Here is a 12,555-nt window from a genome sequence, read left to right as displayed (position 1 = left end):
TGCCTTTCAGGGATTTAGGACGCCTGATGTCCTTCACCTGTGTTTAGAAGTTGTTTTGTGGAAATTGCTTAACATTGAAATGAACCTTTGATGAATTTGTAGGGGAGAAAGTGGTCTCCCTGTCCTATTCCTCTGCCATCTTGGGACCACCCCCACCAAAGAGCAACCGTCTTAATTTCATGGCTGCAGTGGCTGTCCTCCATGATTTTGGAGCCCAAGAAAATAAAATCTGTTACTGTTTCCGTTTTTTCCCATCTATTTGCCATAAAGTGATGGGACAGGATCCCATGATCTTCATTTTTTGAATGTTGAGTTTTAAGCCAGCTTTTTCATTCTTCTCTTTCACCTTTTATCAAGAAGCTCTTTAGTTCCTCTCCACTTTATGCTATTTAAGTGGTATCATCTGCATATCTGAGGTCACTGATATTCCTCCTAGCAATCTTGATTCCCACTTGTGATTCATCTAGCCTGGCATTTTGCATAAAAGTTAAATAAACAGGGTGACAATATACAGCCTTGATATACTCCTTTCCCAATTTGGAACCAGGCTGTTGTTCCATGTCTGATTCTAACTGTTGCTTCTTGTCCTGCATACAGATTTCTCAGGAGATAGGTAAGGTGGTCTGGTATTCCTATCTCTTTAAGAATTTTCCATATTTTGTTGTGATGCACACAGTCAAAGGCTCTAGCTTAGTCAATGAAGCAGAAGTAGATGTTTTTCTCAAATTCTTTTGCTTTTTCTATGATCCAATGGATGTTGACAATTTGATCTCTGGTTCCTCTGCCTTTTGTAAATCTAACTTGTACATTTGGAAGTTCTTGGTTCAGATACTCCTGAAGTCTAGCTTGAAGGATTTTGAGCATGTGAAATGAGTACAATTGTACGGTAGTTTGAACATCCTTTGGCATTGCCTTTCTTTGAGATTGGAATGAAAACTGACCTCTTCCAGTCCTGTGGCCACTGCTGAGTTTTCCAAATTTGCTGACTCACTGAGTGCAGCACTTTAATAACATTATCTTTTAGGATTTGAAATAGCTCAGTTGGAATTCCATCACCTCCACTAGCTTTGTTCATAGTAATGCTTCCTAAGGCCCACTTAACTTTACACTCCAAATGTCTGGCTCCAGGTGAGGGACCACTCCATTGTGGTTATCCAGGTCATTAAGATCTTTTTTGTGTAGTTCTAATGTGTATTCTTGCCACCTCTTCTTAATCTCTTCTGCTTTCTGTTAGATCCAAACCATTTCTGTTCTTTATTTTGTCCATCTTCTGATGAAATATTCCCTTGGCATCTCTAATTTTCTTGAAGAAATCTCTAGTCTTTCCCACTCTATTGTTTTCCTCTGTTTATTTGTATTGTTCACTAATGACTTTCTTAGCTCTCCTTGCTTTTCTCTGGAACTCTGCATTCAGTTGGGTATGTCTTCCCATTTCTCCTTTGCCTTTCATTTCTCTTCTTTTCTCAGCTATTTGTAAGGCCTCCTCAAACAACCACCTTGCCTTCTTGCATTCTTTTTCTTGGGGATGGTTTTGGTAACCACCTCCTGTACAGTGTGACAGACTTCCATCTACCAGATCTAATCCCTTGAAGATATTCATCACCTCCACTGTATAATAAGGGATATGATGTAGGTCATGTCTGAATGGCCTAATGGTTTTCCCTCCTTTCTTCAATTTGAGCCTGAATTTATAGATGCCTATTAGGTCTAGTTGGCTTGTAACGTAGTTTGTCTTCTATTTCTTCATTGATCTTCTGTCTATTTGTTCTGGTTATTGTTGAAACTGAGTTATCCCCACTTATTACTAAATTTTCTATTTCTTTCAATTCTGTCAGTTTTTGCTTCATCTATTTTAGGGCTCAATTATTAGATGTGTATATGTTTGTAATATTAACATATTTTTGATGGATTGGCTATTTGTCATCATATACTGTCCTTCTTCATTTTTTGTAACTATTTTTGTCTTAATTGTCTAATACTGTTACAGCCACTCTTTGCTTACTCTTTTCATGGAATATCTTTTTCCATTCTTTTACTTTCTTTTATGTCTTTAAATGTAAAGCAAATCTCTTCTGGACAGCATATAGTTAAATCATGATCTTTAAAAATTTCATTATGCCAATATCCACCTTTTAACTGGCATTTTAATCCATTTAAGTGTATACTGCTAAAGCCAGACTTACTTCTGCCATTTTGCTACTTGTTTTCCCTGTCTCACATCTTTTTTTTTTTTTTTTTTTCTGTCTTTGTTCTTCCATTACTGCCTTCCTTTCCGTTAAGCAGATCTTTTCTGGTATACTATTTTAATTCCCTTATTGTTTGTTCTGGTATTCATTTTTGAGTTATTTTCTTAGTGGTTGCTCTTGGATTACAATTAATATATTAACTTATAAAACCAGTTCAGATTAATACCAACTTAATTCCAATAGTATCCAAAATTTTTGCTCTTATATAGCTTCATTCTTCCCCCTCTCTTTTGTGCCATTAATGCCATACATATTACATCTTCATACAGTCTATGCCCACTCTGTCCATGAAGTTCTCCAGGCAAGAATACTGGAGTGGGTTGCCATCCCTATTCCAGGGAATCTTCCCAATCCAGGAATCAAACCCAGGTCTTCTGCATTACAGGTGGATTCTTTACTGTCTGAGCCACCAAGAAGCCTTTCTATGTCCATTAGCATAAATTTATATTTATTGCTTTCTGCAGTTGCCTTTTAAATCATATAGAACAAGAAAAAAGCGTCACAACAAAAAACATATTTCTAGTATCCTTTTATTTCAACCTCGAAAGATTTATTTTACTATTCGTTTACTGTAAACAAATTCTCTTGGTTTTTGTTTATCAGGAAATATCTTAATTTCTCTGACATTGACAAATTTGAACTTCCCTGGGTGATCCAGTGGTTAAGAGTCCACCTGACAATGTGGAGTACATGGGTTCCATCCCTGGTCCGGGACGATTCCACATGCTCCAGGGCAACTAAGTCCATGTGCCACGAGTACTGAGCCTCAGTTCTAGGCTCCATGAGCCACAGCTACTGAACCCACATGTTGCAACTACTGAAGCCCGTGGGCCCTGGAGCCCATGCTCCCCAACAAGAGAAGACACCCAACAATGCTCACACACTGCAACTAGAGTAGCCCCCACTTGCTGCCACTAGAGAAAGCCATGAGCAGCAACAAAGACCTAGCACAGTCATTAATAAATAAATAAATAAAATCTTTTCTAAAATAAATCAATACAATAAAATAGATAAGTTCCCTCAGCTCACAACCCACCTTCTTGGTAAACACCTTTCCTTCAGGCCATAGAAGGGCCCATGCTCTGTTCTAGAGGGCTGTCTCCTCCAGCTTGTCTGCACTGTGACCCTGTCTCCTGATTCAGATGGCATGGCCTAAGAGAGGAAATGACTGAATTTGGACTTGGAACCAAGAAGACTCCTTGGAACCACCTGACCCCTAGGAGCTGTCAGAATATATTTCCCACCAAGCAAAATGAACAGTAGATATACTGAATAGACAAGGTCATGCATGGAGAGGTATAGCGTAACCAGGGCCTATGGAAGATAAAGAACTATTAAACACTGTTCTTATCTTCAAGAAAGGGACAGGAAAGATAAATTGAGCAAGAGGGAGTTCATATTGTGCCCAGGTCATAAGGTAGTCCCTAAAAGTCAATGATAAATTAGTCAAAGTCCTCAGGAAACTTATCATCTTCTGGAGAAAATTACCAGAAGGACAATCACAGTTTGATCAATTCTAGCACTAAGTATAGGGTGCTGAAAGCACTCAGAAGCGATCTTCCTAATCCAAATTCAGAGCCAGGGAAGAAGCTTCTTTAAGAAAAGCCTAAGCTAATTCTTGGTATAATAGTAGTTAGCATTATTAACAGATCATTGTCTCATTTAATCTTCTCTATAACACTATGTGGCTTTCCAGGTGACCAAGGGGTAAAGAATCTTCCTGGCAACGCAGGAGACGCAGGAGACACAGATTCAGTCCTTGGGATGGGAAGATCCCCAGGAGGAGGAAATGGCAACCCACTCCATTATTCATGCCTGGGAAATCCCATGGACAGAGGAGCCTGACAGGCTACTGTCGATGGGGTGGAAAAGAGTCGGACGCGACTTAGCGACTGAGCACATGCACAACACTACATGGTAAGGACAAATATTATGTCCAACTTACAGATGAGGAAACTGAGCTTCGGTGAAGCTCAGGGACTTGTTAAAGGTCACACAGCTCTGCAGTGGTAATGCTGAGCAGCTCTAACCAGGCATAATGAGTTTAACCACCCATACTCATAACCACTGTGCTGCTACAGCTCTCTAGCAGTTCATGGGGCTGGATTGGGAAAGGGGAACTTCAAGTCAAGGGGGTCAGGAGGAGAAAGGTGGATGGGTGAGAGTGCAGAATGTGTTCCGGAACTGAAGCAGTTCAGAGTGGCTAGATTGAGAGAGTGAAGGGGGAAAGAGCAGGAACAGTAGGTTGGAGGAGGGACTCATAAAAGAGAACCACTGATGATTTTAAGCATCAAGAACTAAGATAAGATGTTGAAAGTATGCAGAATGGATCATGGAAAGTGTACGACTAGAGTCAAGGAAATCAGATAAGAGATGATTCCAGCAAAAATGATGCTTATGAAGACTGCAGCAGGAATGGAGAGAAAGAACAGATTCAAGAGACACAGAAACATTATACTCAGAAATGTGGCAGTCAGCTGTTTTTCTACCGGAGCAATACACTCTAAGAGGCCTTTTCAGATTCTTGGTAGAATCTGGAAATTTTGTGGAGAACTAAGGCAAATGCACTGTAGGCTTTTTTCCTTTGATGATAACACCCATCATTCTGACTTGAAGAATCGTATGTGCGCCTAGTTGTGCTTACTCGCTCAGTCATGTCCAACTCTTTGTGACCCCATGGACTGTTGCCCGCCAGGCTGCTCTGTCCATGGGGATTCTCCAGACAAGAATATTGGAGTAGGTTGCCATGCCCTCCTCCAGGGGATCTTCCCAACCCAGGGATTGAACTGAGGTCTCCTGCACAAACCCAGGTCTCCTGCATTACAGGCAGATTCTTTACCATCAACAATGGGAAGTGGCAATACTTCCCTAAGCAGAGAAGTCCAAGAAAAACTTTTGTATGGAATATATAAATTCAGTTTGAGTTCCTCTTGAGTTTGAAGTAACTGAGGGAATCTGGGATTAAGGGATATTCTAGAGGCAGCTGGATATATTTCTGGAGTTCAAGAGAGTTCTGGTTTGGATGTGGTGTAGACAGTCTGCAAGGTGACCAGGTGCCCAGACCCAAGAGGTATCCTGGAACATGAGATTTTCAGTGCTAGAACCAGGACAGTTGCAGGCAGAGCAGGACAGCTAGTCACCCTAGGACAAGTCTGGGACCCCAGAGAGAAAGCTAAGTTAGAAACATGATATGTAGGCAGCACCAGGCTATAAGTGACAGCCAGGAAGGAATGGAATCACCCAAGAAACATATTTGTGATATAAAGAAAAAACTGCCAAGGAATGAATCTTGAGGATTGCTAACATTAAATGAAAAGGTAGAGAAGTTAAAAACTGGCCCTCTGTTGGTTGTTTACCCAATAGCCATTCTCCTTTCTTTAATTTTGGGCCACAGTGTACTCAGCTGAGGGTGAGCGGTGGACAGTCCAGGCCAGTTAACAGCAATCGTCTCCCCCTTTCCAGGGATGGGTTTAAGGGTGGGCATGTGACCCAGTTCTGATAAATGAGAGTCACTGGTCCCTCCAGCAAGCAAGGACTGATTGCCTACCAGGCACCAAAGCTGTGAGGATACAGTTGAGATGAAACTCCTTAACTTCACGGAGTCTACTTTTTCATGGATAAGAAAAAAAGAAAGGTGTATGTCGGCTATTGATAATCCCTAAGAAGAAAAAGCAGAATAAGGGGAATAGGTTAAAGTGGATTGAAGTAAACCAAAATTTTATTTGGAGGAATGGGAAGCCTCAGTGGTAAAATGATATGAAATACATGGGGCACTGTCCCAGTGACAGATACCTACCAGAGATTTCAGCGTCACCTGGTGACCACAGAGGGAGATACCACTGAATCAAGTCCAGGGGAAAGAGCCTGGATTCTTGATGACATCACTGAGCAGCCAAACAGGGGTGGGAAAGGAAAGAAGGAAAGGAGGGAAGAAAGTCACAAAGCTTTGTGTCCTAGAAACTAAGGAGAAGGAAAGTTAACAGTTTCAAATGCTACAGGGAGGCTAAGGAAGATAAATGTTTGAAAAGTATCTAATGGTGACCTTGATCAGGGCCATTTCAGCAGAGCTATGATCACATGATCACACATTTTTCGGGACCCTGGTGTGGAAATGGAAGGTGAGGAGAGGACACAACTGCCAGATGAGGGATATAAACCAGAGGGTGAAACTCGTAAATCCATAACTACATCTAAGCTTGTTTTACATTGAGGAAAAGTGAAAAACAATAGGGGAAAGCTAAAGACATGGGAGTTAATTGATAGAATTCATGGGCGGGGAAACCACAAATGTACAAACTGCTTTTCTTCTCATAGAAAGCCAAGTCCTTTGGGCTTTCAAGGCCCCCAACTACAGCTCTGCTCCTGTCCCCAGCTCCCTCCCCGCACCACTCTGAGGCTTCCGTCCTGGCCTTCTTACTGCTCCTCCCTCCAGCTGCTCATCGTTCTTCCCCCCAGATATCTAAGTTCTCCCTTCCTTCCTTCTATGCTCTGCTTACAGATCACCTTTTCAAGGAGTCTCCTTGACCAACTGATATAAAATAACACCCCCATGGGCACTCTGCACTCCCAATCCCTTGCCCAATTTATTTTCGTTGCACTTATTACCACCTGACCTACCATTCGTCTCACTTTCTTAATCGTCCGCTGCCTGTCTCCCCACAACTAGACTACAAGCTCCATGAAAACAAGGCCTTTGCTTTGTTTTAAGCACTGAGTACACTGTGTGGCACATAACAGGCATCCAAACAATATTTGTGGAATGAATGAATATGTGGCAAACAAGCAGCGGAGACAACATATGAACTTAGAACTTAGAACATATGAACTGCTGTGACACGGTGGTCAGGAAAGGCTCAGGTCCAAGAAGGCAGCATGAACAATAGGAGCTCACATCCTGCCTGCTAGATTTTGTTCTAAGTACTTTACATAAATTGTCTTTTAAGTTTCAAAATAGATCTAGAATGTAGGTGTTCTTGTGACCTCTGGAGGCACAGAGAGGGTAAGTCATGTACTTGAAATCTCATACACAATTCACAGCAGAGCTGAGATGACATAGGCAGTCTGGTTCCAGAACTGCGCACATAAAGACCAGGTTCTATTCCCTTATCCTTTAAGGATTTAGACTTGAGGGTGAGAGAGGAGAAAGATATTTCGGGCACAGAGTGAAAGGCCAGAATTTACACGTTCATTATGGAAAGAATAAAGAGGACAGTCTAACTGGAGAGGGGCATTCATGGGCTCCAGGAAATATGAGACAAAATTAGAAAGACAGGGTGGGGCCAGCTGGTGGACAGCTCAATTGCCAGACTTAGAAGCTTAGATTCCATTAGGAATTTCAACTGGGAGTCATGGTAGACATGTGATCAGAGGAGTAACAATATGTCAACAGCAGTGCAGTAGCTGTAGGCATGTTAACAGCCTCTGAAAATAAAGCAGACACAGCTAGGAGGATTGGGAGGGTGAAAGAAAAGCTTTCTCGCCACCAAGCTCAAACTACTCTGTATTTTAAGTATGTATTTTAAACAGATGAAATGGTAGACTGACAGTCCTCGCCAACTTTCCTATCTCCAGCAGACAGATTTAGACCTTCTAGTCCATAACTGGGATTCCCAGGTGGTGCTGTGGTAAAGAATCTGCCCTCCAATGCAGGACACAGGCAATGCAGGTTCAGTCTCTGGGTGAGAAAGATCCCCTGGAGGAGGGCATGGCAACCCACTCCAGTATCCTCGCCTGGAAAATCCCATGGACAGAGGGTCTGGCAGGCTGCAGTCCATGGGGTTGCCACTGTAAATAGTGATGGTGCAGTCATGACCGGTAGCACCCGAGTACTGCATTTCACATCATTTACATAAAGTATTTCATTTAATCTGCACAGCAACCTGTTCATGAGAGGAATCTGATGCTCAGTTCTAGAATCATAGACTGTTAGAATGTAAAGGAACTTTACTATCATCCATGATATCATCCATACTTACCTGGCAGGCTTCCCTGGTAGCTCCGACTTTACTATCATCCATAATTACCTGGCAGGCTTTACTATCATCCATACTTACTATCAACTTTACTATCATCCATACTTACCTGGCAGGCTTCCCTGGTGGCTCAGAAGGTAAAGCGTCTGCCTGTAATGCAGGAGACCCGGGTTCGATTCCTGGGTTGGGAAGATCCCCTGGAGAAGGAAATGGCAATCCACTCCAGCACTCTTGCCTGGAAAATCCCATGGACGGAGGAGCCTGATAAGCTACAGTCCATGGGGTCACAAAGAGTCAGACACGACTGAGCGACTTCTCTTTACTTCACTTCCCAACATCTGAAACTCACCAGAGTTTGGCCTGTCCAGTTCTAGCTGCTACTGAGAAGAGGGACAGGCAGTATTTCACAAAGTCAGTCTCTCATTCTCAGCCCAAAGTAATCCTTAGAAGCTTAAAGAACACTGAAGAAGAGACTTCCCTGGCAGCTCAGTGGCTAAGACTTAGAGATCTCAATATGAGCAAGGGGCCCTGGACCGATCCCTGGTTAGGGAACTAGATCCCACACGCTGCAACTAAAGATCCCAAGTGTCACAACTAAGAGATAGCACAGCCAAATAAATAAATAAGTACATTTTTAAAAAATCAAATGAAAATATCACAAATAGCTCAAGGATAGTAAGTGTTGTTACTTCAGAAATTAGAATATGTTTATCTTTACACAGAAACATTGTAATAGATAATATTTCGTTCCTAGGCCCTCAAACAAAAGATTGTTTAAGCCATGCTGTCACTTAAGACTTCCAAGTTTGCAGTTTAAAAACAAATTTAAAACTATTCTTTGGGGAGGGAAAGGAGAAAGAGGTTCAGAAGGGAGGGGATATATGTATACCTATGGCTGATTCATGTTTAGGTTTGACAGAAAACAACAAAATTCTGTAAAGCAATTATCCTTCAACTAAAGAAATAAACCATTCTGTTGTAATAGCAGAAAATAACAAAAAATTATTCTAAATATAATCAGTAGCTTTTTATTTACCTTGAAAGTTTACACTTTAAGAAAAAGAAAGTCGACTTTTAAATGAATGAAAAGGAGTAGGGAAATTCCTGACAAGATGAAAAGAAACATCTGGGTACTTGAAAGGCTTTAGAAGTTGACACTGTATGTTTTTAGAAAGTCTTATTTCATTCAGGACTTATATGGCTTTTGTCCCCAGTCACTATCAGCAGTGGTTTTGCACCTGCACATGGAATTAAAAGGAACAGAAGAAGACATTTTCCTTAAAACAATATGTATACATGTGGAAGAAAAACCTGGAAGGCAAGTAAATCCATTTTAAGAAAAAAAACACCAAGATAGAATCTCCAAAAAGAAAAAGAAAATATTATAACAGTTATTGATTTTCAAGCACTGTACATTCAAACCTACACTTTTACATGGTAAACAATGGTACTCAGCAAATAATGGAGTTGGGCTCTTGTCCAAAGGTTCCTGCCAGCCAAAAGTACAGGCTGCCATCTGTGGCACTGTTTGCCCATGTGCTTTAATACTTTACTGTTTCCTCTTATTTTATTTTTTATTTTTTGCCTTTTAAAATTTATTTTTAACTGGAGGATAATTGCTTTACAATATTGTGTTGGTTTCTGCCATACATCAACATGAATCAGTCATAGGTATACATATGTCCCCTCCTTCTTGAAACTCTCCGCCACCTCCCACCCATCCCACCCCTCTAGGTTGTCACAGAGCACTGGTTTTGAGCACCCTGAGCCATAGTTTTCCCTTATTTCAATGAAAAAAATCAAAGAAAATTTTTAAAAATGAAAACAACATATAGACCACATCAGTTCAGTTCAGTTCAGTTGCTCAGTTGTGTCCGACTCCTTGCGACCCCATGAACTGCAGCACGCCAGGCCTCACTATCCATTACCAACTCCTGGAGTTCACCCAAACTCTTGTCCATCGAGTCAGTGATGCCATCTAGCCATCTCATCCTGGGTCGTCCCCTTCTCCTCCTGCCCCCAATCCCTCCCAGCATCAGAGTCTTTTCCAATGAGTCAACTCTTCGCATGAGGTGGCCAATGTACTGGAGTTTCAGCTTTAGCATCAGTCCTTCCAAGAACACCCAGGACTGATCTCCTTTAGAATGGACTGGTTGGATCTCTTTGCAGTCCAAGGGACTCTCAAGAGTCTTCTCCAACACCACAGTTCAAAAGCATCAATTCTTCGGCCCTCAGCTTTCTTCACAGTCCAACTCTCACATCCATACATGACCACAGGAAAAACCATAGCCTTGACTAGACGGGCCTTTGTTGGCAAAGTAATGTCTCTGCTTTTGAGTATGCTGTCTAGGTTGGTCATAACTTTCCTTCCAAGGAGTAACTGTCTTTTAATTTCATGGCTGCAATCACCATCTGCAGTGATTTTGGAGCCCCCAAAAATAAAGTCTGACATTGTTTCCACTGTTTCCCCATCTATTTCCCATGAAGTGATGGGACCAGATGCCATGATCTTCGTTTTCTGAATGTTGAGCTTTAAGCCAACTTTTTCACTCTCCTCTTTCACTTTCATCAAGAGGCTTTTTAGTTCCTCTTCACTTTCTGCCATAAGGGTGGTAGACCACATTAATAGAATACAATTGAGACAGAGAGGGTTCTCAAAAGAGCACCTCCTGAGTTTCTGTTGAATGGTCGCTAGTCGAACTATGAAGGAAAAGAAAATTAAAGAATATGAGCCAAGTATTAGAAACAAATATTTGAAGAGTGTGAAATAAAATTAAAGATTTGATTACTCATTTTAGTTCTCTTTAGTTTTAACAACTAAAACTCCCATAACACATAAGTTCATATAGAGTACCTAAATCCAACTTTCAAGCTTTTGATTCTCAGAAATGCTGCACTGTAAGCACAAGAGTAAAGAGATGGCCAGTATAAAGCACGGAAGCACTTGTGCCAAGTGATTCCCCAGGGTGGCCACCAAGGGGCACCATCAGCTCATTCATAGATAACTTGCTCAGGGAGCTGTAAGTGAGGGAGGGCTGTTTCCAGTGTGGTTTAATAAGGAGCTGTTTCACGCATTCATTCAGCTGGGACTTGTACAACTTAGTATTTGTAGCTGAGAGACTGCCAGAGATTCAGAATGTAATTTGATTCTGCCAGAGATTCAGAATGTAATTTGAGTTTTGCTATGTCACTGAACACATCTCCTGTATAAACGTAGTCTTGATTCTCACTTCTCCATTCTCTTAACGGCGTATAAAATTATTCCATTTCTGACAAGGCCCCAGTAGCTTCATCTGCTAGAGTGGATTCTCTTATCTCTTTGAACTCTGAAACACCGAATCTAAGTAAGAATCTGACCTTAGATTTTTTTATTTAAATTGGATAAACTGTTGCACTTACATTTATCTGCATAAGTGCTATTTGTGTCAAGACAGGAGGCAGATTCTAGGCCAAACTAAACTCTCAGTCAAGAAAATGGCAGCCGTGCAGCCCTCCCGGTTCCCATGGCTCTGCTCCCAGGAAGACCCCCAGTGTTGCTGAGTGATCTTGCACTAATTGCTGTCTAGCATGCTTTCCCTTTTCAGGTGTCTCCTATTGCTGACAATCTGCTTATTTTAAGGCCTAAGTTACTATAAACCATTTAAAAGACAACTTGGTGTGAGAAGCTTTGGCTGGTAAGCCTTGCTGCCTGCTAAAGAGGGTCTTCCTGGGGAGCAGAGAGCTGGTGGGAACCTCACATTCAGGATCTGGCCCCAAAGTCAGCTTTGACAAGACACAAATATAGAGACTTACACCACCACATTCCCAAGTCTACTGTACAAAGAACAATACACTGTGATTTATTACAGCATAATGAACAAACTGGGTAGAGGAACACTGATGGAGGCTCCTCCATGGTTTGATGAAAAGAGCTCTTCTTGAGTTGTTTCAACTCATGGTAGCCTGATCCAATAGAAGCAAGTTTTGTTTGTTCATTTCTCAAGGGGCACATCATTTCCACATGTGGGGAATGCATTTTCCTGTAATGTCTCTCACATACTAGAGTGTGTGTGTGTGTGTGTGTGTGTGTGTGTGTGTGTGCGCACGCACACTTAGTTGCTCAGTTGAGTCCATTCTGTGACACCATGGTCTGTAGTCCACCAGGCTCCTCTGTCCATAGAATTCTCCAGGAAAGAATACTGGAGGGGGTAGCCGTTCCCTTCTCCAGGGGATCTTCTCAACCCAGGGACAGAACCCAGCTCTCCTGCACTGCAGGAAGATTCTTTACCACCTGAGCCACCAGGGAAGCCCTTTAAAGTTAAAAGTAAAAGTGTTAGTCACTCAGTCATGTCCAGCTC

The 12,555-nt window shown here is 41.8% G+C and overlaps 1 non-coding gene across 1 annotated transcript; it reads left to right on the top strand.

The window, feature by feature from the left end:
* The first annotated feature begins 8,337 nt into the window (after positions 1 to 8,337).
* On the top strand, positions 8,338 to 8,409 carry TRNAY-GUA. The gene has a single exon. It is a non-coding gene; the product is annotated as a tRNA-Tyr (tRNA).
* Positions 8,410 to 12,555: the final 4,146 nt, after the last annotated feature.

This window comes from Oryx dammah, unplaced genomic scaffold (assembly GCF_014754425.2).
Source record: "Oryx dammah isolate SB20612 unplaced genomic scaffold, SCBI_Odam_1.1 HiC_scaffold_29, whole genome shotgun sequence".
In the NCBI taxonomy this organism is placed as follows: Eukaryota; Metazoa; Chordata; class Mammalia; order Artiodactyla; family Bovidae; genus Oryx; species Oryx dammah.
This window is presented reverse-complemented; position numbering and strand designations above follow the sequence as displayed.